The sequence below is a fragment of the Polypterus senegalus genome, chromosome 2 (genome assembly GCF_016835505.1).
Source record: "Polypterus senegalus isolate Bchr_013 chromosome 2, ASM1683550v1, whole genome shotgun sequence".
NCBI classification, from domain to species: Eukaryota; Metazoa; Chordata; class Cladistia; order Polypteriformes; family Polypteridae; genus Polypterus; species Polypterus senegalus.
The window spans coordinates 32,153,674-32,180,593 of NC_053155.1; the positions used below are offsets into that span (position 1 = coordinate 32,153,674).

A 26,920-nucleotide genomic window follows, 5' to 3' on the forward strand; every position below is an offset into this window, starting at 1 on the left:
GAAGGACGGGAAAATAGCAAATGTTATCCCGTTATATAAAAAGGGTGACAGGGCAGATCCAAACAGCCAGTAAACTTACTGTGCATCACAGGTATATTAATGGAAGGAGTTATTAAGGATAAGACTGGGCAGCACATGGCAAGTGCAGGAGTTTTACAGAACAGTCAGCATGGGTTCAAAAGAGGCAGGTCGTGCTTTACTAACATTCTAACAGGTAGCAAAGGCAATGATTGAAAATCACTGAAAAAGTCCTCTACTGTGACATAGGCTTTAGTGCAAGCAGAGTTCCACCTCTGCCACCAATACAGCAGATACAAGCTACACCCAAAGCAGTCACCACCTGCCTGAGCCTGTGTACATGACAGATTTGACAAATGAGAGAAGACCGTTCAGTTTATCAGGCTTGTTTGTGTAGCTAATTGCTAAGCTCTCCATTCGTCAAGGTTTCTGCTTCAGTGACGTGACTCAGTAGTTCGTTTTGGATTCCTACAACTCTTTGAGTAAAGAGGTGCTTCCTGGCTTCTGTCTTAAATCCATTTCCCCTTAATTTCCACTGGTGTCCTCGAGTACGGGATGCACCGTTAAGATGACAAACCTCGACTGGATCTACTTTATTGATGCCTTTGAAGACCTGGATTAAGTCCCGATGCATATTCTTCCACTCAAGACGACATAGGTTTCATTTCTGACATTTCTGCAGTGAGGTCGCTAGGGTGGGGTCTCTCTATTGCATTGTATAGTCTAACAGAGCATCCCTCGATTTACCTTGCCATATAACCTTCTAACATTTTATTTGCCTTTTTAATCGCTTCTGCACATCTCTCTCTATATAAAATCCAGCGTCTGTATGTCTTTACGCTTTTCACATTCCGGTTGATTTTGCGACTTCTCTCATCATAACATAGTTCGGATGTGGCGCCAATTTATTCACGTGAATCCAAGAGACAGGCTGTGGGCTGAGGGGAGAGGGAGGTGGGACCAGGCAGGCTTAGCTAGCGATACCTGTTTGTTCAGCAGGCATGATTATCTAGTGATTGTTAAGGAGTAACATTTAACAATTTTGTGAGAGAGATCACAGCTACGTGTGTTTTAGAGGGTACCTGCTCATTGCCAGAGATATCACAGCCATGTGTTTTTCTCTCCATGCAGGGGAGAGCTGAACACGATCACATACAGTGCCAATGTTTGACATTGCAGTATACCTACCTTCCGCTAGGCCAGAGATACCTTGCCAGCCTTTTACATATTTGGTAAAGAGATCACAGCTATATTTTCGCCCCTGATAGCAAAACCAAAAATATTGTGTGTCAAGAAGCCCTCGGATACAAAAGCTATTAATATAAATTCTTCTGAATACAAATTATTACATTTTTTTTTACATTTTTTTTATTGATTTCTAAAGTCTGTCCTGTTTTACTACTATGCGGGCAGGGCCGTTGGGGACAGCCAGTTGCTTATATGATTTAGCCCCTAAATCTTTTTCAGAGGTTGCTTCCTATAGGGTATTGTCGCTCATCTTGTATTTATAATTGACATTCCTATAGCCCACCGTGACAACAGGAGTCGCTGTTACCCCGTGAAACCCACAGACAACACGTCCAGACACCAGGTAAAATAAAGAAATGAATTTAATATTTCTTCAATTGTGCACAAAGCACCTCCACCTCCACTATACACAATAACAATAACCAATAATTCAGTAAGTCACAGTAAATCCTCCTCTCCACCCAGCAGCTCCGTCACACTTCCTCCCAACTCCGGCTCCCCAGAGTTCTTTTATATCCCTTGACCCTGCTTCTGTCCCTCAGTCCATTTGATTTCATAGCACTTCCAAGTCAGATGGAAACTCTCTTTCTTCCACCCGGAACTACTTTAGTTCTTCCATGCCCGTGACTTGTAAGTACTTCTGGGCTATAATAGAGACAATGTTCGTGTCTCCCTGCAGCGTCCCCTGGTGGCCCGCACAGTATCCAACAGAGCTGTGAATCCAAACTCCATTGTCCATGATGCCCTGCTGGAATTCAGGGCACCTCCATGTTGCAGGAAGGACTCCATCTAGCGGTGTGGGGTAAACTCCCGACTATATATCACACCATGTACTGCACTGCGTTTTCCAAGTGTTCATCCAGTTCTGAAGCTTGTTCTAAAATTTTTCAATTATTTTGCTGCCTTCTCAGGTTGTGCCATTCCTCCAAATGTAGTATCATCAGTGAATTTTATAAGTTTACTAACTACACCAAACTCTGGGTGATTAATATGAATCAGAAAAATAAATGGTTGAAGAATAGACCCGATGGACTTCACCAATAACCTCATTCCACGTTGACTGTTCTCCTCTTACCTGTACTCTTACTCTTCTTATCTGTAATCTCACTCTGACCAACCAGCCCAGTAATGAACTATGGACTCTTAACATCGGGCTCACTCCTTAAGTTCTCCTACAGTCAGGCACCTGAGATGGAGCCTCACTGTTAACACCCCAAGGTTAGACATCAGGCTATGATGTTGCTCTGGCCAGCACAGTACAAATTAATAGCAGGTTAACTCCTACATTCTGTTGTAATGGCTGGAGTGTGTTTTTACTTAAAGCTGAGTAATTTGAATTTATTTAAAACATACAATAAAGTTACGGTAATTCCTTACAGTTTTTTAAAGGCAGGCAGTTTAATTCAGAACAGGCGGCCAACATGGCAGAACCTGATGTGTGGCATATTTCACTACAAGACCCCCAAAATGTCATCCATTTACGTCTGTGCGAAACCTTCTACAGTTTCATGTGCCCATGTAAAGGCTTCCCCATACCATCTGGATGTGTTTCTGTATATTAATTTAGCAGGCACATTCATACAAAGTGACTTGAATAACTTCACACTGTCAAGACCTTTCTGAGCAAACGATACATGCATCAAATCACAAGCCCTCTGTTGAAGTTATTTCATGGATACTGGGTAACTGTGGGAGATTTTGCAGGATGAACTTTGGCTAAAACAGTGTATGAAATTCATAATTACTGTACCCTTTGGTGCATTTTAGGTGACCAATCAACCTAACCTGCTCACATTTGGGATGTGGAAAGCTATGAAATCATGAGAATACTCCACACAGACACAGAGAGAGTGTTCAACTTCACACATACATTGACCGATTCAGAAACTGAATTTGGTCCACTGGAACTGTAAAGCCACTGTAGTGGAAACAAGTATGGGAAACTGCATCACAAGTGTTTCAATACAGCAAATGCAATCCATATTAGATGCACCAGGACATTCTGCTTTGAAAAATCTGTAAAGTGATGGTATCTATATCACAAACTGGCCAAAGTGGTATGAAGCCTTCAAAAACAATCAGGGAAGCAGGCAGCAGTGTAGCTTCAAGGAAAGTGGCTGGCTTCTGTCTATGCCAGGCCAAAATGTGCTCAAAAATATACCATGAAATATCCTGAAAATCATTCAAAATGACCTACAGGGAAGGGGAATACCATCAACCCCTGGCTTGTACAGAGCAAGGCAACGGAGAAACTTTATAAAAAGAAGTATTTATTGAAGGTTTAGGACAACAAAATATCTCAAAAATAAATAAAAATCCCAAGCAAACAAATCTCAGTACAAAATTCATAAGAAAGTCCAAGCAGCAGAAGCAAAGAATAGTCAAGTCAGACATTGAAATCAAAGAAAATAAAATACTCACACATTCCTCCAAAATCCACCAGAGCACATTCAAAATGAACTGCCCTGGGCTTCAGTTCCCAGCCTGCCTTTATAGGACTGGAGGAGGTCCCGTAATGGCGATGGACTGGTGGCCCCGCCTCTTGGGGATTTACCCACAAATTACAAGGAACATAAGAGACTGCAAAACAGACGTAGATACTACATAATAACTACACAGAATAAAATTAACACATAATTAGACAAATAATAAATGCACAGAACCAAATTATTCAAAAATGAAAAATAATGAACAATGATGAATAACAAAGAAAAAAGGGAAGAAAAGCAAGGTGGGGGAGGCGTGGCTTCACAATAACAAAAGACTGGTAAGATTATGTTTCATTCCTGAATGTGAAATCGGTACATTTCTAAAAGTATTAGCAAAACTGTTCCACCACTATAGGAACTTAGCTGACCAGTATCAAGCTATATATTTCTCGCCATTCAGTAATGACATCTGTGAAGTTCTTGGGCAGTCTGAGGGCATTTTTATTATAACATAATGTGAACAGGGTGAGACGCCTCCAGCAAACCATTAAACATGCCAGAATGTCAATGGTCAGCCCAGGTGAGGCCCACCCTAAGTCAGCTAGTCCCCCAATGTCTACCTACACGCCTGGATAGGCGTAAAATAGGAAACCAGCTACAAAGTATACACTGTTGTGGAAATATATCAACCTCTGGCTTGTGAAAAAAGGCAGCTTTATCTTTGTAAATCTTTATCAAATGAACCTTTACAAAATGAAGATTTTTATTTACAAAAACAGTAAAAAGCACAACAAATAGGAAAACAGGGAAAAACGTCAAAAAGGATTTGTCTAAAAAGGCAAAGCAAAAGCAAAAAAGTCCCAGTACTCACAGTTTCACACTCCTATAACTGAGAGTCTCTCTCTCTCTGACCCAATATATAGCCAGAGGGAGGTCCCAGCAGCAGTGATGTCAGAGTGGCCCCGCCTCTTGGGATTACACCCACAAAACACGGGAAATATCAGAATATTTATAGAGACAGTATATCAATGTTTAATAATAAATAAATAACTATTAAACTAACATAGAAACATGAAGAATAATGAACTAACAAGCCAGTCAGTCAGGCATCGTCCAACCCACTATATCCCTAACTGCATTGTCATGGGGGTCTGCTGGCGCCAATCCCAGCCAGCACAGGGCACAAGGCAGGAACAAATCCCCAGGCAGGGCGCCAGCCCACCGCACGAACTAACGAGCATATAACATTTTTTGCTCAGTGACCCCCTCTGGGCGTGGCTGTGTGACGGAATGGGCGTAGCCAGTCAAGTCTGCATGTGATGATTCAGAGACCATATTTGTCTTTAGATGTGATAAGATGTCAACACTTTTGATTCACTTTGCATTGAAATACAATTTAGCCTCTAGGGTTTTTATTTTTGCCATTGCTGTGTGCTCAGTTTGTTACGCATTCCTTCGGCTACTGTTTATGACCTGTTAGATATTATCAACACCACATACTCTTCAGTCACATTGTCACTCATATGTCCTAAGGGGCTCAGCTGCATGCTTTTTAAACACATTTGTTTTTGTTTCTATTTTTTTGTGCCAGCTGAGCCCTAATATGAAGGATCAAATGACCAGAGGAGTCACGCCGGCTACATGTGACAGTGGTTGCTAGTTACAAAGTGTCTGCTGATCTGGTTGCCCAGTATATAAATCTGTCAATCTGTCCAATCCCTGACCTGCTTATGCAGTTTAGGGTGACTAGCACTGCTGTTTTACACATCCCGGACTGCTCACTATACATGTTTTCCTACAGGTATACTGGTTTTCATCCAAATCCCAGAGATGTGCAGGTTAGTGAGATAGATGACTCTAAATTGGCAATGCACACATGTACCACCTCTTGAACTGGCATCCCATACAGAGTTAGTGCCTTTCTTACAAGCTGATGCAGCTGGTACAGATTCAGGCCCACTGTGACTCTGTACTGAAATAAATTACTTCATAGAATTTATAGAAAATGCCTTCTGGGCACCTTGGTGGCCCAGAGGTTAGAGCTACTGCTTCATATATCTAGAAAACTGGGTTCAAATCCCCATCCAGGCACTGTGTGAGCTTTCTGACAGTTTTTCTAACATAAACAAAAAATGTGTAGGGAAGGATAACAGATATCTCTAAATTCATGCAGTGTGAGGGCATATGAGAATGTAACCTGTCGCAAACTGGCATCCCACCCAGGCTTGGTTTCTGATTGGCATTCAATTCCGGTAATTTTTGTATAGTGCTCTTCCAAGAGTTTAAACTCAGACTGCTGTAACATGTTCAATGGTAGATACAAATACAAACTTTACAAATTACTATTTACATAATGAGTACACATAAAGACACCAATCTGTTAAAACAGATAGCAGTTTAAAATTCACTAACATGAATAGAGCCCAGAATTATCTGTCCATTAATTAATTGCTGAACTATGGCTATTTGGCAACAGAGCAGAGGAGAAGAAAAACTCAACTTGGCAGCATCAATGGAGAAAATAATTCTTTTGGGGTGGGGGACTCCATAGCAGAAAGCAGGGGATGGTGAACGAGGGTTAGGTGCATACGATCAAAACCCAGGGGGCATTTCAGAGTGATAGACTGGGTATACAGCAATCCCTCGCTATATCGCGTTTCGACTCTCGCGGATTTTATATGTAAGCATAACTAAATATATAATGCAAATTTTTTCGCTGCTTCGTGGGGTCTGTGGACAATGTGTCTTTTTACTTCCGGTATTTGCTTCCTCAGTTGGTTTGCCCAGTTGATTTCATACAAGGGACGCTATTGATGGATGGCTGAGAAGCTAACCAATCTGAGCACGCAGTTAAGTTCCTGTGTGCTGACTGGCTCAGCGACGGAGTGCTGAATTCGATTCTGTGGCATAACTAGGAAGTCTTGTCTCGTTCATTCAGCATCAACGTGTTTTGCTGTGTAAAGAGTTTTGTGATCTTTTGTGTTTATCTTTGTGCATAGTCAAGCCCTTCGTTATGGCTCCAAAACAATCTGCTCCTGCTACTGCTTCAGGGGCCGTGCCCAAGTGCCAATGGAAGATGCTAACAATTGCCGAAAAAGTAAAAGTTTTGGATATGTTGAAGGAAGGGAAAAGCTACACCGCTGTAGGACGCCATTACGGCATCAATGAGTCCACAATTCTTTTTATTTAAAAAGGAGGAAAAGAATATAAAATCTACGGCCGCAGTGTCCTTTTAACCAGGGCACAAAACAAGTTGTAAGTGGACGTAATAAGGCGGTAGTCTGGATGGAATCTGCTTTAGGGATTTGGATTGAAGACTGCTGGAAGAAGAACAACGGCGGTGCTACACAGTCGCCTGAAGAGGCTCCTTTAGAAAAGCTGTAATGCTCTCCTTTGTTCGTTCGTATTTGGAGGATGTGTTGTAAAGATAAGAGGTTTCATTCATTGAAGTGCTCACTACCCAAATCGGTACTCGTGAATCTAAGATGTTTAACAGGCATTCCCGGTATTAAGTTGTGGATTTTCCTGTGAATATTTAGCGGCAGCGTGTCTATGAACTTAATTTAAACTTAAGCTTTACACCTTGCTTTCCTATTGATATGTCTACAAAGGCTTGTTCAGATTCAGAGGGTTGTTCCTTTCTTACTGCATCATTAAACAGCTCATCTTCCTCTTTATCTGAGACATCACACAGTGATGAAAAGAAAGTCAGTTCATATGAGTCGCTCGGAGTACATGCATCGAAGCTTCTCAGCTGTGCTTGTGCTATCTCGTGCGATCTCGCAATGTCCACGGCTTTATTTAATGTTAGCTCAGACCCGGCACTTAAAAGTTTCTCTTGCACTTTCGTTGAGTTTGTGCCAAACACTAGTCTATCCCTGACCATCTCATCTTCGTTTGCATAAGCACAGTCCTTCACCCGCGAATATTTCGCGTCACCGTGTCTATTGGATAGCTGCTGACGGATGACCTTATATGGGCAAGAACTCAATTACGTGGGAGGCGTGACGATGAGGGACGCAACTCCGCCTCACACGGTGACCGAGCTGCAGGCTGTGGCTGTATATACTGTATGTACGTAAGTAGGTACCAGTTTTGACCATTACGCATAGAATTTCAAAATGAAACCTGCCTAACGTTTGTAAGTAAGCTGTAAGGAATGAGCCTGCCAAATTTCAGCCTTCTATCTACACGGGAAGTTGGAGAATTAGTGATGAGTGAGTCAGTCAGTCAGTGAGGGCTTTGACTTTTATTAGTATAGATATAAAAGGCAAAGCCCTCACTGAGTCATCACTAATTCTCCCACTTTCCATATAGGTGGGAAGCTGAAATTTTGTGTGTTCATTCCTTGCAGTGTACTTACAGCACCCAAGGCGGGGAAATGGGTGTACCCCCTAAACTGTATATATAGATAGGGGAAACCACTCCTCACTATTTCTGTGACTTCCAATATATGTAGGAAGCCCAAATTTCCTATGCTCATCCTTTGCACTGTACTTACAAACATTAAGTATGTTTCATTTGCCCCATAACAAACTTTCGAAAATAACGTCTTCTTTTTGGGCAGTTCTCACCATTATGCCGTAAGAAACTTTTGAAACTGAGCTCTCCATTTGCCGGTTTCATTCCTTATTTCCGTTAACAGACGATTTATTAAACAGCAGATATGCACAAGGGCTGCCCTCGGTCCCCCTTCCTTTTTCTGCATGGCCGCTGTCCGCGCACCTACCCTGTGGTTGGCTCCCTGCCTATGTACATTAACGTCATCCCGCGCTCATGTACCTCCTCACTCGCTTCTTTACTTTCCTCAGCTGTTCTTCATGCTCACTGCTCCCTTCTTCTTTACTCCACCGTTTCAAGGGTGGAAAGAGTCTCATTCTTCTTTCAGGCTACCTCTAAACCTCACCCATACTGATTCCAGTTCAAACACCTCCAATTTCCAGTAAGGGTCTGCTTCGCTATGACAATAAATAAGTCACAGGGCCAGACTCTAAAAAAGGTCGCCATTGACTTGACCCAAGATTGCTTCTCTCATGGTCAACTGTATGCTGCATGCTCAAGAGTAAGCTCAACAGACAGCTTGGTCATTTTACAGCCCGTGGGCAGAACTGCAAAGAGATACATCCTAAAAATGTGCATTTATCTTACACAGCATTTACAATCATAAATTAAACTCTTTACAATCATCAAATTCACTCGTAATACTAAAATATGCCTACGACAATTACATTGACAATCATGTTATGTTATTTTTAAAATGTTTCCTTTTCTTTTCATAACTTCTTTAACACACTACTTCTCCACTATGAAGCGTGAGTATTTTGCTAGTGTATGTATATAAAAGAAAGAAAATCAAAGACAACATTTAACACAACCTCGGCCAACTAGACGCCTATCTATTCCTTGGCATTCTATAGCAGTGTCTGTGCTGAGCCCTCTAATATGATGACAGAATCTTTTTGTCAGTTAATTACATTGTTCCTTTTTCTGAGGTGACTTTCCATAGATAGATAGATAGACATGGACAGAAAAACAGCTTGGCATTGGAGCAGTGGTGTCAAATTCCACAACAAAATGCCAAGAATAAAATTAGAATACAAACGGTGAGTATCAGTTTAGAAGTATTGTACAAATAGCTAACAAACAAAGAGTCCATATGCGTGGTTAATCAGCAGCTCTAGTCAGGGTATGCTGAACTAAGGTTGTGAGTCTTCAGCTGATATTTAAAAGTGGAGACAGAAAGGGCAACTCTTATAGTAGCAGGCAGACCATTCAACAGCTCTGAGCCCCTTTAACTAAAGGCTCGACCTCCCACTGTTATTTTGTTAATCCTTGGGATCATAAACAGACCAGCATCTTGAGATCTCAATGTGCACTCAGGTTTGTAAGTAATGATAGGTTCAGAGAAGTAAGAGAGACTTTGGCTGTTTTAGACTTTATACATAAGGAGGAGGATTTTGAAATGAGCCCAAATCTTAACTGGGAGCCAGTGCAAGGACTTGAGGACTGGGGTTAAATGTTTGTACTTTCTCTTTCTTGTGGTGGTTCTTGCAGAAAAATTTTTAATTAACTGCATAAAGAATGACTTGAACATCCAGTGAATAATGCTGTGTAGTAGTTAGTCCTACTAGAAATAAATGCATGAATTCATTTCTTAGTATCCTTCATATTTAGAAATCATTTTAACTTTCCAATGAAAGCAAGTTTTCAAATAGCTTTTAATTTTTTCTTTAAAAAATGATACCGGTGTCATTTTGATTCCTACGTTGTGTGTGGATTCTGTAAAACTAATACTTAGACCAACTGAGAAAAAAGTGACAGACTATTGTTGTATTCTGTATCACATATCCTACTAAATAACATTTATTTTTTGGTGTATTTAATTCTCTGACACAATCAATTAAGGACAGCATCAGAGAAGCATCATTTGGTCTAGAAGAAAGGTCTAGCTGGGCATCATTGGCAAATGAGTGAAAATGAATGCGATGTTTTTTAATGATAGTTTCTAATGGAAGCATGTAAAAGTGAAAATAGTAAAGATCCTGTTACGTTCCTTCCGGCTTATGTTTACATCCTTTTTTGTTGTCATTTATGTTCAAGGTTTATCCTTTAATTATGTTTATTTTGTTATGTATGTTTATTTTTCATATAATTATGTATTTTTCATTAATTTTGATTACTATTTTATTTCTGTGTTTGACAGTTGGTTCTGTCGTGTTCCTTGTGTTTTGTGGGTGTTTCCCCAAGGGGCGGGGCCACCTGTCTTTCACCATTGCTCCCAGTCCTATAATGGCTCATGGGAAATGCAGTCCTTCATGATACACTGTATACACTAAGTGTTGGTGATGTCACCTCTTTATGTTTAATGCTTCTCTCTGGATTTACTTAGCTTTTTTTTTGGCTGTTTAAGGATTTTGACTTCTGTTTAATATATTGGGGTGGAGTGGTGGCTCTGAGGCTAGGGATCTGCTCCAGCAATTGGAAGATTGCTGGTTTAAATCCTATAAATGTCAGAAGTGATTCCATTCTATTGGACCCTTGAGCAAAGCCCTTAACCTGCAATTGCTCCGTCCTGGGTATGCCATTAAGCTGCATCCAGCTGTGCAAGCAGGTCCTCAAACTTACAGGGATGGTGGCAGGATTGGCACTCCAGCCACTGTACAGTGGCACAAAGTGTTCTATTCCATTCAAACTCATGTCATACTGAGATGTCACTTATAGCACAGCTGTGCTCAGGTCCTGAGGTGGTTCGTCATGTGGTGGGTGAGGCAACGCATTATATCATCCCCAACCTTAACCTTATTGGCATTTAGTTACTTGTTTGTTGTATTTTTAAGCATCTCTTTTTTTCCTTGTTTCACTCTTTTCTGCTTGTTTTCTTTATTTACCCTTTTTTGAAATAAAACTTTTATTTAAAAGTTTATTTTTTGCCCTTTTAGTGATCAAGCCAGAGGTTTATGGTGACCCTTCTCCTCATGATACCTTTGCTTTATTTTTTTTTTTTGCTATTTATAGCTGTGTTATCAACTCCTCATTTTATTTTGGCCTGCTCTAGATGAAGTCAGCAGCTAGCATTTGGCACCTGGCTGAAATAAATGAGCCTCTGCTGGGCAGACCAATAAACGTCTGGGCCTGCTTCTTGGCAGAATTTTGAAGGCCTTACCTATTTTGCTTAGGAGGAAACTCCAGTCATAACAGGCTCAAGCAGTGACCACCATGTTTAATGCCTGTCAGGACATTTCTGTGTGGACTGTATTCTAGTTCCTAGTGATTTTGTTTCTGAATAAATAGGTTCACTGAGCTCATGGAAATGCTGTAGCCTACTAAGCACTTTGGTTGCCTAATAATTAGTTTTACTGCCTCAAAGATCTAGAGTCTGGTTTCAAACCCCAGCCCAGTTACAATATGGGTTTTCTTATAGTTAGTCTAGCTTCTTTCCATATCCCAGACATGTGCAGATTAAGATGATGGCTGACTCTAAATTAGCACAGCATCAGAATGTGTGTCAATGTATCTTAGCATCCTACCCAGAGCTGGCTCCCATTTAGGATGGGATAGGCCTAAGGCTCTGATAATGGGTGTCGTTTATTCATTATTATATATGTGACCAGACGGGGCATTACTGAACCCCCCTAAACCTGAGACACAACTTCACAGACGCCAGTTCAAATAAATAATTTATTGTACAAGGACCTTTAAGCTTAGACTGTTTGTCCACCGTGTAGCACAATAAATACTGCTCTTCTCTTCTCTCTCTTTCTTCTCTTCCACTCCTCTCAGGCGAGCTTCGTCCTTCTTCCACCTGATTCCAAGTAAGGCAGAGCGGCTCATTTTTTACCAGACCTTAGGAATACTTCTGGTGTCTGGGCTTAACACGTAGGAAACAGAAGTCGGCTAAAGAAAGGACCTTGAATCCCCACAGCGCACCCTGGTGGCTCCCATTGAACCCAACAGGCACTACAACAACAACAACAACAACATTTATTTATATAGCACATTTTCATACAAACAGTAGCTCAAAGTGCTTTACATAATAAAGAATAAAAAAATAAAAGACAAGAAGAAAACAAAATAAATCAACATTAATTAACATCGAATAAGAGTAAGGTTCAATGGCCAGGGGGGACAGAAAAAACAAAAACACTCCAGACGGCTGGAGAAAAAATAAAATCTGCAGGGATTCCAGACCAAATTCACTACAATTCCCAGCATACCTTACAGGTGTACAGCTAAAGATACCCAGGGATCCTGTCCTCTAGTGTATTTGGGGAGCAGAAAATTAGAGTGGATTACCTCCCTATCTCTCCTTTAGTCGGGTAAGGGTCTTCACCTGCATACCCACATCCACATGGGCATCTACTGCCAGCCTCCTTACCAAGATAGAGTGTTCTTTGTCTTTCTTCTTGTTCACATGATGGAGCTGCCCCCCTGCCCCGGCCAGGTAAGGAACCGCAGCCAATCAGCCAGGATGCTTGCTCACGCCTGGTGTCCATCACATGTGACAGTGACAAACATGACTTGACTTAATTCAACTAAGTCAATGAGAGGTCTCAAAGATTTGCCCTTACGCAAAGTTTATTCATTGTTGGGAATTCCACTCGAGTCTCAATTTGTACCCCATGGGCTGTAAGGCTTCTTCGTCCGAGTCCCTGTCTCTCTTTTGTGGTCTGCAGGATGAGTGGCGGAACATCTCCACCAGCTGCTTTCAAAGTTGACCCCTGGGATGGATGATGTAACATTTCCATTGGTTCCATTGCTTTCAAGGGTGACCCCCAGGGATAACAACAGTTCCTTACAAGGGTGTCAGGATCCTCACCTGTCTGGTCTGCCCCTGCCTGGTCATCCCCAGCTTTCCTAGGTACCCATTGCAGTTGCCACATGATGTCAATGTATTTTGATTGAGAAAACCAAGCTTATTATTAATTTCATCCCTAAGGGACAATTTCAAGTTATTAGTTTAGGATTAAAGCACCCGAAGCCTTCCTTGGTAAGCGAATTGGTGCAGTTGTGTGGGTGGAAGCTTATTGGTCACAGGCGCTCAATGAAGTTAAGAAGCTTTAGCAGAAAAGCTGAGCCTCTCCTACAATGCAACTCACTGGCACCCTGGATGTTCCTTATGAATTTTGTCTTAGATGTTTATTTTTTTTTTGTCTTCCGCATTTGTGTGTCAGTAGTGATACTGTGTATGCTATTTATTATTTATTTATTTTTTTTGCTAAATCCATTTTCTAATTTATTTTAAAAGCCCCTTTAAATGTGTGCAAATGTATAAAGCCTATCTGAATTCAAATTTACTTTATAGCCTAAGAGCCTCCTCTCCAGTGATCTATGGCAGCCAGCACCACTGCTGCTCCCCCAGGGCTGGGGCATCGTCTGCTTTTGTCCTGGCACTTCATTAATTTTTTTTAAATTGAACTGACATGTATTAGAAACTTTATTATCCCAATTAATTAATTTGGGGAACTGTTGAAACCCAATCCTGGAGGGACACTGATTCAATCCATAGAACTGGAGCTGGAGCGCCTCGCTATGAATCACGCTAAAACCTTTGGTGTCCCACCAGGCTGTCAATTCAGAAAACGTGTGACCGTGTGAGGGCTTCCATCCCAGCCACTTGAAACGTTTCACAAGACGGTTGTGAATGCTGGCACACTTCAACGGCTCTAGCCATGTGTTTAAATGGAAGTTCACTCGATTGCTCAGATATTGGCTGCACCGTTCCCTTTGTATTTAAACATTTGCCTTTATTTCCATTGACTTATGAATGTATTTTAATCCATCGTTTGATTTTCAAACTTGCTTACTTCAGGGATGTGGGGAGATGGTGCCTGTCCTGATATCGTTGGGTACAAGTAAGAAAAAAACCCTGGAATGGGATGGCAGTCTGGAACAGTCTAGGAATGGCCAGCACAGAATTTAGGAATTTGGAGCCATGTTGTCACAGAGCACTCACTTGGACACGCTCACTCCTACAGTCCTATGTTACTAATAGAAATAAAGCTTATTTAATATGTTATAATATTCAGTATTAAACCAATTTATTTGTATATTGGACAGCATTGTTGTGTAGTGGTTAGTAATGCTAACCCGGCCCCTGCAGACCCTAAATTTGCTTAACTGTTACAAAAGGTCCATTGTAGGGCACTCGCCCATACACAGTCGGACTGGGCCAGTTTACAATAACTGACTGCCCTAAGCTGCTTGACTTTGGGGATGTCAGAGGAAAGGTGGGAAGAGAGAAAAAGAGAACAAATAAAGTCCACATGGACACCGCCTGTGTGTGGGTTAGAGCTCAATATGGCTGATCTGAGAGATGGTAGCTTGAACTACTGTGCCAGTGTGCTGCTAGATAGCTGCATGGGTTAGAGAAGAGGGCAAAATGGTGCTAAAGAAGAAGAACAAAAAGAAGAGGAAGGCCCAGATGCACCACTGCATAAGTACAGTAGATGAGGCTATCAGAGTGTGTAATGAGAGAAACAAACACCTTACAGGTCCTCAGTTGTCTTCATCACTAAATACACACCAAACACCGGTGTCATCTGCAACACAGAAAGGACGACTTTGGGATATTGAGCATGTTCCACTTTTCCAGCCACTTTCGTCTGTGCTCTGTCACCCTTTTTAATCTTTCCTTTTTATTTGCCAGTTTTAGACATGGCTTTTTCTTTGTAACTCTGCCTCTAAGGCCAGCATCCCAGAGTCATCCTTTCTCTGTTATTTGATGGGTACTTAATAAAGAAATCAACTGAGGGCCTACAAGGAATTTGTGTCTCACACTACAGACTCTGATGTCCTTACCCTCTTATGCAACTGTCCATCTGGGCCTTCGCCATCTTCTTCTATTCCAGTTAGAGCCCCAAGTCAGTAACAGACAATTGACATGAAATCCTCAGTGCCTTGGCAGTTTGTCACATGGAATACACTTCATCAGGCAAAGCAACAATAGACTGACATGTTTCCGAAACCTGAACTTTAGGAAGTATCTTTGCAACCCAAGTGAACAGAATAACAGGCTTAAGTGGTACTAATGCAATTAAAAAGGTTTTTCTAAAAAATAATTAGCATGTGAACACGACTCATTAAAGATAAGCCAAGGGAGTTGACCACTGGGACACTGAAGGGATGGCTGCTGAAAATGAAGCTTTCCAGTCATATGTGAATAATAAATTAAAAAGCAATGTTATCTGTTAGACACACCAGTAATGTCTTGGCTGCATTTTTAAGTCAATTTAAAGGGATCTTGATAAAAAAAAATATCAGTTTCTATCAAAAAAGGAAACTGTGGTTGTGTCCAAACTGGTAGTGTAGATGTATTGGGATAGCCTTACATTATAAAATTGTATATTTTTGTCAATAGATAGATAGATATGAAAGGCACTATATGATAGATAGATAGATAGATAGATAGATAGATAGATAGATAGATAATGCATTATATAATAGATAGATAGATATGAAAGGCACTATATAATAGATAGATAGATAGATAGCTATGAAAGGCATTATATAATAGATAGATAGATAGATAGACAGATAGATATGAAAGGCACTATATAATAGATAGATATGAAAGGCACTATATGATAGACAGATAGATAGATATGAAAGGCACTATATGATAGATAGATGTGAAAGGCACTATATAATTGATAGATAGACAGATAGATGTGAAAGGCACTATATAATAGATAGATGTGAAAGGCACTATATAATAGATAGATAGATGGATAGATAGATAGATATGAAAGGCACTATATGATAGATAGATAGATAGATAGATAGATAGATAGATATGAAAGGCACTATAATATAAATAGATAAATAGATAGATGCTGGGATTGGCTCCAGCTTCTCAGATGCTGCTCTGGATGCTCAGGTTTAGACACGTGATGAGTGTTTGCTATTCTTTTGATCTCCTTTAAACTTTGCATTAGGATGGCTCCATATAGAGCTATTGTCTCTTCTCCCCATTGTCACTGAGTTTGTGTGTTCTCTGCGTGTCTGCAGTACATGGGATTTCCTGTCACATTCTAGAGAGCTGTACATGTCTATCCTGTCCAGGAATGTTTTATGCTTAACAAATGGCAATGCCCTGATTAATTCTCACACCGTGTGACCTAAAAGTTGAATGAAGTGAGTTCTGAAAATGAATGGATTATTTACATTGCAAGCCAGATGACACTGTGGCTTGACACTGTAGGAGACAGCCTTTTGCTTTAACTAGTGGATAACATTTGTAATAAAAAATAAAAATTAAATAAGCTAGTGACTAATTGGTCCTTTTTCTCTCTCTTTTTCCCTTGTTATATTCCACGATGCCAATTCTGGGTCTGCTCCCTTGTGAAATCAGGTAAGTCATTCTTATTCATCAAGTACACAAAGACGCCTGTGATCAGGTGCAGCAAAGGCGTTAATTGTCAGCTTTGAGCGCTCTAATTGCTCTAACGCTCCTGTGCACATTACGAATGAACACCCGAGGCGATGCGCCGTGAACTGGGAGGTCAACAGTTCACATCCCACCACTCTGTCAAGTCTTAACAGTTAGCTGGGCACAATAATCCATCAAACAGGAACTTCAAACATTCATTTTAGCAATCCTATCAATATTTCTAGTAAAACAATACCACAGTGTCAAATATTAGGGTACGTGAGCTGTGCTCATAAAAGACTTTTAAGACGTGTTTTCATTTCCATTTGGATCAGCCATCGTGAGTGCTCATACTTCTTACCATCATGTCGGTAGTTACAGCTGAGAAATGGGCTGAGAGTCAGAAGTATGCCCATCCATTTTTAAGCTCAATTAGATCTGAAGAGCCATGGATACATGGTAGGAACCAACCCTGGACCCCTAGTCCAGCAAACATTATTATTATTATTATTATTTAGCAGATACCTGTTGTTTATTTAGCAGATACCTGTAGATCCAAGTTGACTTACAGAGCAAGTATAATACACAGAGAAATTATTTAAAGGTACAACTACTTAAAGGAAGAAGAAAATGATAAAAAAAACAAGCAAGATTAAAAAAAGGTATCACTATATAATGATGTCTGCAGCTTGGCTAAGATCAATTTAAGGATCCTAAGGTCACTTTATCAGTACAACAGCAGCTCTAAGCAGGTCCAAAATGTAAAATGAAGAGGTACGTTTCCAAGAGATGCCTACACACAAGTAAATTGGGCACTGCTCGAATTGATAAAGAGAGATCATTCCACACTTTGGAGCTAGAATGAAGAAGTATTGTCCAGTCTTGGAACATCGTGACTGGAGGTGTTCTCAGCAGACAGGCAGAGGCAGAGTGGAGACATCATGAAGGGTCAAATCCAGAGACTAAAGACCAGGGCCATCTTACTGCATGGGCACACTGGACAGTTGCCTGGGGGCCCGACGAGCATAGGGGTCCCATGCTAATCAATGTATATTGTGACTTGCGGAATGGTGGTGTAAGTAGGGGCACCAGTGCACTGCTTTGCCTGGGGTCCTATAATGTTGTTAAGACGGCCCTGCTAAAGACTGGGCTTAGTGAGGTGCAGAACCATTCAGAGAACTGTAGATCAAGACAAGAAGTTCTGAACTGGATCCTTGCAGCAACAGGAAGCCAGTGAGGAGACCAAAGCAGAGGAGCAGTAGGAGTGAAACAAGGAACAGAAAACACCAGTAATGGCAGCCTCTATCTGGAGGAGCTGGAGAAGTTAGATAACAGTTGAAGGAAGCCCCGCCAAGAGGGAATTGCAATAGTCCAGCCCAGAGAGGACCAGTGCCTGGATAAAGGGATGTACGACAATTGTCGTGAATAAGTGGATGAATCCTGTGAATATTATGTAGAACAAAACAACATGATTGGCTCATTGAAAAAATCTATTCAATGAATGAAAGTGAGGAGCCCAGAGTCACACTGAGACTCCTGACCATGACTGATGAAGAAAGGGTGACTACTTAAAAGGAAATGCTTAGAGGCAAATGTGAGGAAGGAGAATCAGAAGGCAAGTCCAGAATATCTGACTTTGAAAAGTCAAGTGTAAAGGAATGAGCATTTATCCATGATGAGATCTGGGGTGAAACCTGTGGGTTATAAGAGGGAAAGGAAAGAAAGATCTGTGCATCCTCAACATGGTGGTGGTAGGAGAAGCCATAAGAAGAAATAACATTGCCTGAGGAATGCATGTAGAGACCCAACACTGAACCTTGAGGAACACCTGTCAAGAGTTTCTGTGCAAAAGACAAGACCAGGGACACAAAAGAATCATTTAGAAAGGTGGGACTTGAACCATTCCAAAGCAGAACCATTAATTCTGAGTTTATCGAGGGAAGGGATAAGCAAGAAGTGGTTAGCAGTACTGATGGCTGATGTACAGTCAAGAAGGAAAAGAACAGAACTGAGGGGAGAGAAGCAGCTCAAGCTGATCTAAGACCATTTGTGCCTGAACGTAGTGCCATCTCGGTAGAGTGACCCTTGTGGAATCCACTTTGAAGGTAGATTGTTGTCAGTGAGGAAAGAGGAGAGTTGTTTGTGACTTATGTGTTCTCTAGGCTCTTCAACAGGAATGGCAGGAGGGTGACTGAATGGTAATTCTAACATGGCACGTTCACAATGGTGACCCAGGGCTTTGTGTCTAAGATAGATCCCCCAACAACCCTGAATTAGATAAGTGAGTTTAAAAATGGACAGATGGATATTTTTGGTAAATTATCTTCCTTAATAGCACATTACAAAGCTACTGGGCTTCTTTAGCTGCTAAGAAAAAGCTTTTTGTGTATCGGGTCCTGTGAAGCTAGTGAAAGAAGATGCAAGTGTTCATTGATTATCAATTCATCATGAAGAGCAGAGCTCAGCTTTAAATACAATTCTGTATGTGAAACAATATACTGAATAGAAACATGTGAAGGAAATTCAGACTAGCATGAGGCAGCTTTGGAATGACAGAAAAGGGCAATTAGTGAGGCGTTGAGGCGCTTCCCTTATTGGGCGTCATCTCCTATATAATTTGAAAAAGGAGAAACAAAGAACAGAATAAGAGCTGGGGGGTCTCTGGGTGGCCCATTTCATTACTTCAACAAAAACAGGCCATTTTTAATAAATTGAGCAGAAAACAGAGGGAATGTACAACCTGCCAGTGTAAGCATGATAAGGTGTCCTTCTGATGCAAGATGTGTCACCTCCAGAGGCCGGTCCCTGAATGAGCTCTGTTGATATGGTCAGTGGGGTGGAAGGGTGTGGTATCTGGGCTCATCCAACACCTCATCTTCTGTTCTATGGAGGGATGAGGACCACATGTGCACAGCTGAGCAACCGTATGCTTTTGAACTTACCTTTCTGTGGCTCTGAAGTCACTCCTGTAGCATATATGCTGGACAAATTGCTGTGTCCCTATCTTTATATAGTGCCTTTCATATCTATCTATCTATCTATCTATCTATCTATCTATCTATCTATCTATCTATCTATCTATCTATCTATCTATCTCGACCATGTAGACTATTTAATATATTTTTATATATATATTGTGACGTGTGAGTCCCTGTCTTGCACCCCAAAACACGAAGCTGAGTCTCAGTTTATTCCCCTTGAAACAAGAACAGCAGGGTTATTTATCATAGCATGATCTACCATTTTCCTATACATAGACACAGCAGTCAGGCAGGGTCGTGGCCAAGTAATCCTGTTCTCTGTATTTATGACGTTCCTTGCATCACCCATTGACGACAGCCGCTTATAGCGTGACCGCGGTCGATTCGGATTTCCTCCAGCAGTGAGTCGCTGCAGCGCTGTGAGCCTGCGGTTGCCCAGGTAACATATAAGCAAACTTCTACAGACACGGCATTCGCGCTTCAGGATGCTCTTCAGCGTGTCGTCCCGTTGTTTTTGTGGGGTGTGTGGTCCCAAAAGAGTTTTGAAACCTCACAATATTATATGTGAGTGTATGCGTCTGTGTAAGTATGTGTGTGTGTGACCACCTTTGCGTATCTCTCTCAGCGTACATCCTTCTTCTGTCATCGTGTTGCTGCCCACCGTATCCCCTTTTCAGACCTGATGTTTGGAGCCCTCTACCACACTAAAGACATACCATAGGCGGCACTTCATCACACTAAACGGAGGTTAGTCTGTTTAACTGCATCATAAATTCCCAGTAAAGCAAACACCCTGCCACTGATTGAGTAACATGCACATTGTTAAACATTTTGACGTATAGACTGTATCTGTTTTTTTTGGCCAGTTTTGCCAGATGTCTCCGCCAAAAACAATAAGGTATCTAGAAAAGCCACACGGGTGAATATCACATCAATCATGCTGGCCTTCATGGATTTGAAATCTTACACTGTCTACAGGAAACGCACTTTTTAACACTAAAAGGACTGACGTCAGTGCACGTATTAAAATGATTAATGTAAAAAGACACAGTTGATATGCATGGTAGTAGGAGTCAAGTAGAAGAAAACAAAGAAACAATGAGAGCAGCACGTGTAAGCATGATAAGGTGTCCTTCTGATGCAAGATGTGTCACCTCCAGAGGCCGGTCCCTGAATGAGCTCTGTTGATATGGTCAGTGGGGTGGAAGGGTGTGGTATCTGGGCTCATCCAACACCTCATCTTCTGTTCTATGGAGGGATGAGGACCACATGTGCACAGCTGAGCAACCGTATGCTTTTGAACTTACCTTTCTGTGGCTCTGAAGTCACTCCTGTAGCATATATGCTGGACAAATTGCTGTGTCCCTATCTTTATATAGTGCCTTTCATATCTATCTATCTATCTATCTATCTATCTATCTATCTATCTATCTATCTATCTATCTATCGATCTATCTATCTATCTATCATATAGTGCCTTTCATATCTATTATATAGTTCCTTTCACATCTATCTATCTATCATATAGTGCATTTCATATCTATTATATAGTGCCTTTCACATCTATATATCTATTGTACAGTAAAGGAAAGCATGAAGACACCAGGGAAAACCACATTTATATATTTATTTATAATCTGGTACACTGTATTAATCCCAGAGGGAAAGCCATCTCTTTCATGATCATATACATAATGTAAAAAGTAAAATACGTGCAGTATTTGCAAAGCCGCAGTGCCACTTGCTATCAAAAGCGTGTGTCTTCTCCTGATGTTGTTTTTTCCAACGAACTGGGAATTTTGATGCTTAAGTACATTTAATATCAGAAACTCTAAAACTTCTACTTGAGTAGTTTGCTTGAGGCACTTTCCAGAAAGGGACCTCTACTTTTACTCAAGTATTGCTTTTTGAGTGATTTATGCAATATTATTGGAAAAGGAGAAGCAAATACCATACAGAACAAACCATACCTGCTGGAGGTGCCCACACTTGGGCAACAGAGACTGGTATGACAATGAGGACAGCTTTCTAGATCCAGTTTAGCATTGCACGATCTTCTCCTCTGTAGGCAGGAGTTTCTCATGTAGTCCTTGGATTTATTTCTAGAGTGCCCGGGAGTCACTTCTTCGGTGGGGTTGGGGAGGAGCTGCCTTATTAAGTGCCACAGCACCCCCTGGATGTGTGTTCATATATTAGATGATTGATAATAGTATACAGTAATTATTTTCAGAATGCATGCAGCAAATTGGCTCTAAGTCTATATACAGGACTTTTTTTCTAGGACCATTTTACTCAAAATATGTTACCATCTAAAAATTAAGTTGATGCTGAATAAAATAAAGGCACTGATTTACTCAGTTAAAGGCAGCATGGTGGCACAGTGACTAGTATGGTTGCCTTACAGACCTGCTCATTATGGGGTTAGCATGTTCTCCTTGTGTCTGTGCTGTTTTTCCTCCTGATGTTCCAGTTTTCCACCAAAGGTGTGCAGGTTAGGTCAGCTGGCCATTCCAAACTGGCGCTGTATAAATTTGGTTGTGCATGTGAGTGGGCACTGTGATGGACTGTTACCTGAACAGAGTTGGTTGCTGCCAATGGACCCTGAATTGCCTTAAGCTTGTTTGAGAATGTTGCTTTATGTCATATCATTTCACAAATTGGGGGTACAGAAGCCTGCCCTGGCAGCGTGTGTAAGGCAGGATTGAGCCCTGAATGTGACAATGACAACTGGATACACTGTACACCCCCACCCAGTGGTTTATAATCCAAATTTCTGACATAAGGCAAGTTGTTCCCTTCTTGTGGCCAATGCTACTGTGACTGGCACCAGCTACCAGTATTCTCAAACTGCATAAGCAGTAAATGGATGACAAGTGAATTGCCCTGAAAAGGCCAACATAGATAAGAAGAGAATGTCCAGAACTGCAGCCAAGCAGCGACCAGGCCGGAATTTGAACCCGAGTCCCTGGAGGAGCGAGGCAGCAGCTGCACTAACAAATGTGCCTGCTTATCTCCCTTTTCCATCTTTCATCTTCAGCGGTGCGCTCCTCATCTAAACTGCCTGAAACACAAACACTCGTGTAGGCTCTTCTTTTCAGACTAAACAAATGAAAGCAGCTGGAAGTTGTGTCTGCCTGTGGCTCCCACGGATTTGGATCACAAAGCTCCTTCGCTATACACCGCTTCCCCTTTTTCTAGGAAATTATAAACATTTAGAGAAAAAAAAAAGAAAACTGACGGGGCGGAGAGGACATGGGCAGAGAATGTGATTTTTTAGACATAACAGGTGCCAGACTCAGCTGATGATTTGGGTTACCATACACTGCTGAAGGCTAAGATTATTATAAGGAATTACCGAAAGTGGAAATATTCTGCTTCTCGGAATTGCACTACCTTGGCGTTCATGTGAGGTTTGTTGCACTGATTGACTTCCTCAGTGTGAATTTTTTCTTGATGTCTAAGAATATTCAGGGTCACCATAGATAGAGACAACTGTGAAATCACTGAGCTCAAGGCGGGAATCAACCCTGGGCTGGAATCCAGCAGGACACACTTGCCCACATGCTGACATTGTGAGCCCTGTGATGTGTTTCTTCCTTCACCCTGATGCTATGAGGATAGACCAGGGCTCATCTATACCCTGAATTTAATGAGTGGGTGCAGATAATGAAAGGATAATGAACCACCATTGACAGGCCTGAAGTGCCTTCTGGTCATCCTGGTTTGCACATTACCTCTGTCCCAGACTGGATCTCAAACGCTATGGCACAGAAGGAAAGGCTGAAATGAGTTTTCTGCTCATCATTCATTCATTCATTTCTCATCTGATCACTCACCATATCCTCCTCACAGATTCAAACCCATTGCAGCATGTCTGTTCTAACACTGGGAAAAGCCATGGAGCATTTCTCCCTCTCACACCTTGGATGGTCTGATCACATATCTTTTTCTAACTCCAGCTTATAGACCATCAGAGCCATCGAGACGTAGTCTGATGGTGCCGGTGTGTCGTCCCAACTTCAGGACTGTATAAAAGTACAATTAAGATATGGAGGAATACACTTCTTCTGTATCAAGACCTGTCACCATCAATTAGAACATCCAGGTTTTGACCAAACAGGAAAGTATGGATGACAAAGGAGGTCCAGAATCGCTTGAGGGACCACAATGTGGCCTTCAGGTCTGGAGACAGAGCATAATGTAACATCACCAGATGTAACCTGAAGACAGCTATCATACAAACAGAGGGCCAAGGACCACTTCTTTAACAAGGACCTACATCTGGGAGATGCTAAAGGGCCATAAAAACCCATGTCACCAGACTCAAAAATATAGTGTAGCCATCACTGTAGTGAGCTTAGTGAAAAAATATGACCCACCAAACCTGCTCGTTTTTTTTGTAATTTTATTAGCATTTAAAAAACTATTAACTGTGTACAATCTGCAAGAAGTGCAATACTTTTATTTTTTATATGCATGGGTACGAGGGTTGTTTGAGAAGTTTGGTAAATTTCTATGAGACATTTGGCACCATAATTGATTTGGCACGTGTCACTCTTCAAACTGGGTCAGGCCAAATTTCAACCTGAAGCAATCGCTTCCAAAAAACGTGTTAAACTTGTTTTTTTTTACCATACTTATCACACAACCTTCATATTATCTTTATATATAATACGTCACCATGGCTGTCTGTTTGTCTGTCCAGGATTTTAAATCACCTGTAGCTCGCAAACCGTTTGACCTATTGACCTGAAATTTGCACCATTTCTCCCAGAAAATTGTAGCAATTACAAATGTTTTGGTAAACACGTTTATTTCCTTTATGTGCATTGGAACAACACAAAAAAACAGAAAAAAAAGCCAAATCTGACAACATGTCACACAGAACTCCAAAAATGGTCTGAACAAAATTATTGGCATCTTTTCAAAATTGTGAGTAAATCGTTTTATTTCAAGCATATGATGCTCGTTTGAACTCACCTGTGGCAAGAAACAGGTGCTGGCAATACAGCAATCACACTTGAAGCCAGTTAAAATGGAGAACAGTTGACTCAACCTTTCTGTTGTGTGTCTGAGTGTGCCACACTAAGCATGGAGAACAGAAAGAAGAGCAGAGAATTGTCTGAGGACTTGAGAACAAAAATTGGGGAAAAATATCAACAATCTCAAGGCTACAAGTCCACCTCCAGAGATCTTCATGTTCCTTTGTCCACTGTGCGCAACATAATCAAGAAGTTCACAACACATGGCACTGTAGCTAATCTCCCTGGATGTGGACGGATGAGAAAAATTGATAAAAGACTGCAACGAAGGATACTCCGAATGGTGGATAAACAGCTGCAATCAACTTCAAAACATATTCAAGCTGTTCTGCAGACTCAGGGTGCAACAGTGTCAGCTCAAACTATCTGTCGACATCTGAACAAAATGAAACGCTATGGCAGAAGAGCCAGGAGGACCCTACTGCTGACACAGGAACATAAAAAAGCCATACTGGAGTTTGCCAAAATGCACTTGAGAAGGCCAAAATCCTTCTGGGCGAACGTCTTGTGGACAGATGAGACCAAGGTAGAGCTTTTTGGTAAAGCTGAACATTCTACCGTTTACAGAAAACGGAATGAGGCCTACGAAGAAAAGAACACAGTACCTACAGTCAAACATGGTGGAGGTCATAAGATGTTTTGGGGATGTTTTGCTGCCTCTGGCACTGGATGCCTTGACTGTGTGCAAGGCATCATGAAATCTGAAGACTACCAAAAGATATTGGGGCGCAATGTAGGGCCCAGTGTCAGAAAGCTGGGTCTACGTCAGAGGTCATGGGTGTTACAGCAGGACAATGACCATATACATACCACTAAAAGCACTCAGAATTGGTTGAAGACAAAGTGCTGGAGAGTTCTGACGTGGCCAGCAATGAGTCTGATTGAACACTTGTGGAGAGATCTCAAAATTGCTGTTGGGAGAAGTCGCCCTTCAAATCTGAGAGACCCTGAGCAGTTTGCAAAAGAAGAGTGGTCAGAAATTCCAGTTGAGAGGTGTAACAAGCTTGTTGATGGTTATAGGAAGCGCTTGATTTCAGTTATTTTTTCCAATTGGTGTGCGCAACCAAATATTAAGTTGAGGGTGTCAATAATTTTGTCCAGCCCAGTTTTTGAGTTTTGTGTGAAATGATGTCAGATTTGGCTTTTTTTTCTGTTATTTTGTGTTGTTCCAATGCACATAAAGGAAATAAACATGTGTATACCAAAACATTTGTAACTGCAACAATTTTCTGGGAGAAATGGTGCATTTTCTGGGAAAATTCCAGGGGTGCCGATAACTTCGGCCATGACTGTAAGTGCCATCTGTAAGTAATTGCAACACAAACACTGACTTAATCAGTTTTAACGTGTGAAGATGCCAATGAAAAAAGTGAAGCAACAGGCCGCTATGGTGGAGAAAAGAAGAGCTGCTCAAGAAGCAGCAAGCGCATCAACCTCTGAGCAAACAAATGCTAAACGGAGACAGAGAAAGAGGAGAAAAGCTAGGAATGATCAAGTCAAGTGTAACATGCAGTTACTGGTTTATTTATATTTTGATAATCCTTGATGGATTTGCTAGTGTCCTTCTGATCGTTATCATGTTGAAAGGTTCAACTTCATCCTTCAGACAGATGGCCTCATGTTCTCCTCAAGTACACTTTGATATGATTCAAAATTCATTGTTGAGCCCTTAAGACTATAAAGCAAACCCAAACCATAACATTTCTGCCATACCGCTTCATAGCGGTTCTTCTCTTGAAGTGCTGTCTTCTCTTTGCAGGCCAAACAACAATTTTTAGTTCATCTGTATAGAGCACATTGTTCCAGAAGGCCTGGGGCCTCATGTATAAACAGTGCGTATAGAAATGTTGCATAAAAACGGTTCCATGTTCAAATCGCGATGTATAAAACCTACACTTGGCGTAAATCCACTCACTTTTCCACGGTACCTCATACCTTGTCATACGCAAGTTCTCCGCTCGGTTTTGCAGACTGGCAGCACCCAGCGTCAAAGCAGTGCTACTGTTCCTGTGTGGTTACACCTTATTTTCCTGACGCGGCTTTATAAATACACCGAAACTAACCGCATATTGTTTATTAGTGTAACGCATCTGATTGTAATTAACTTGTAACAATATAATGGTAGAGGGAACAGCCATAGTATTCCAAATACCATAACTGCTTTAGCGTTGTTACTCTCACTTCTTCTTCTTCTTCTTCTTCTTTCAGCTCCTCTTGTTAGGAGTTGCCACAGCGGATCATCTTTTTCCATATTTCTCTCACTGCACCACTCAGAGTATTTATATCACTGTATCTGAGTGTGAATCACAGCAACAGCTGATCGGAAAGGGAATT

At 41.3% G+C, this 26,920-nt stretch overlaps 1 protein-coding gene across 2 annotated transcripts in view; it reads left to right on the forward strand.

Moving 5' to 3' along the window:
* Positions 1-26,920, forward strand: part of LOC120522845 (E3 ubiquitin-protein ligase SH3RF3-like) — a 649,404-nt gene that overhangs the window by 277,830 nt on the left and 344,654 nt on the right. The window lies entirely within an intron of this gene.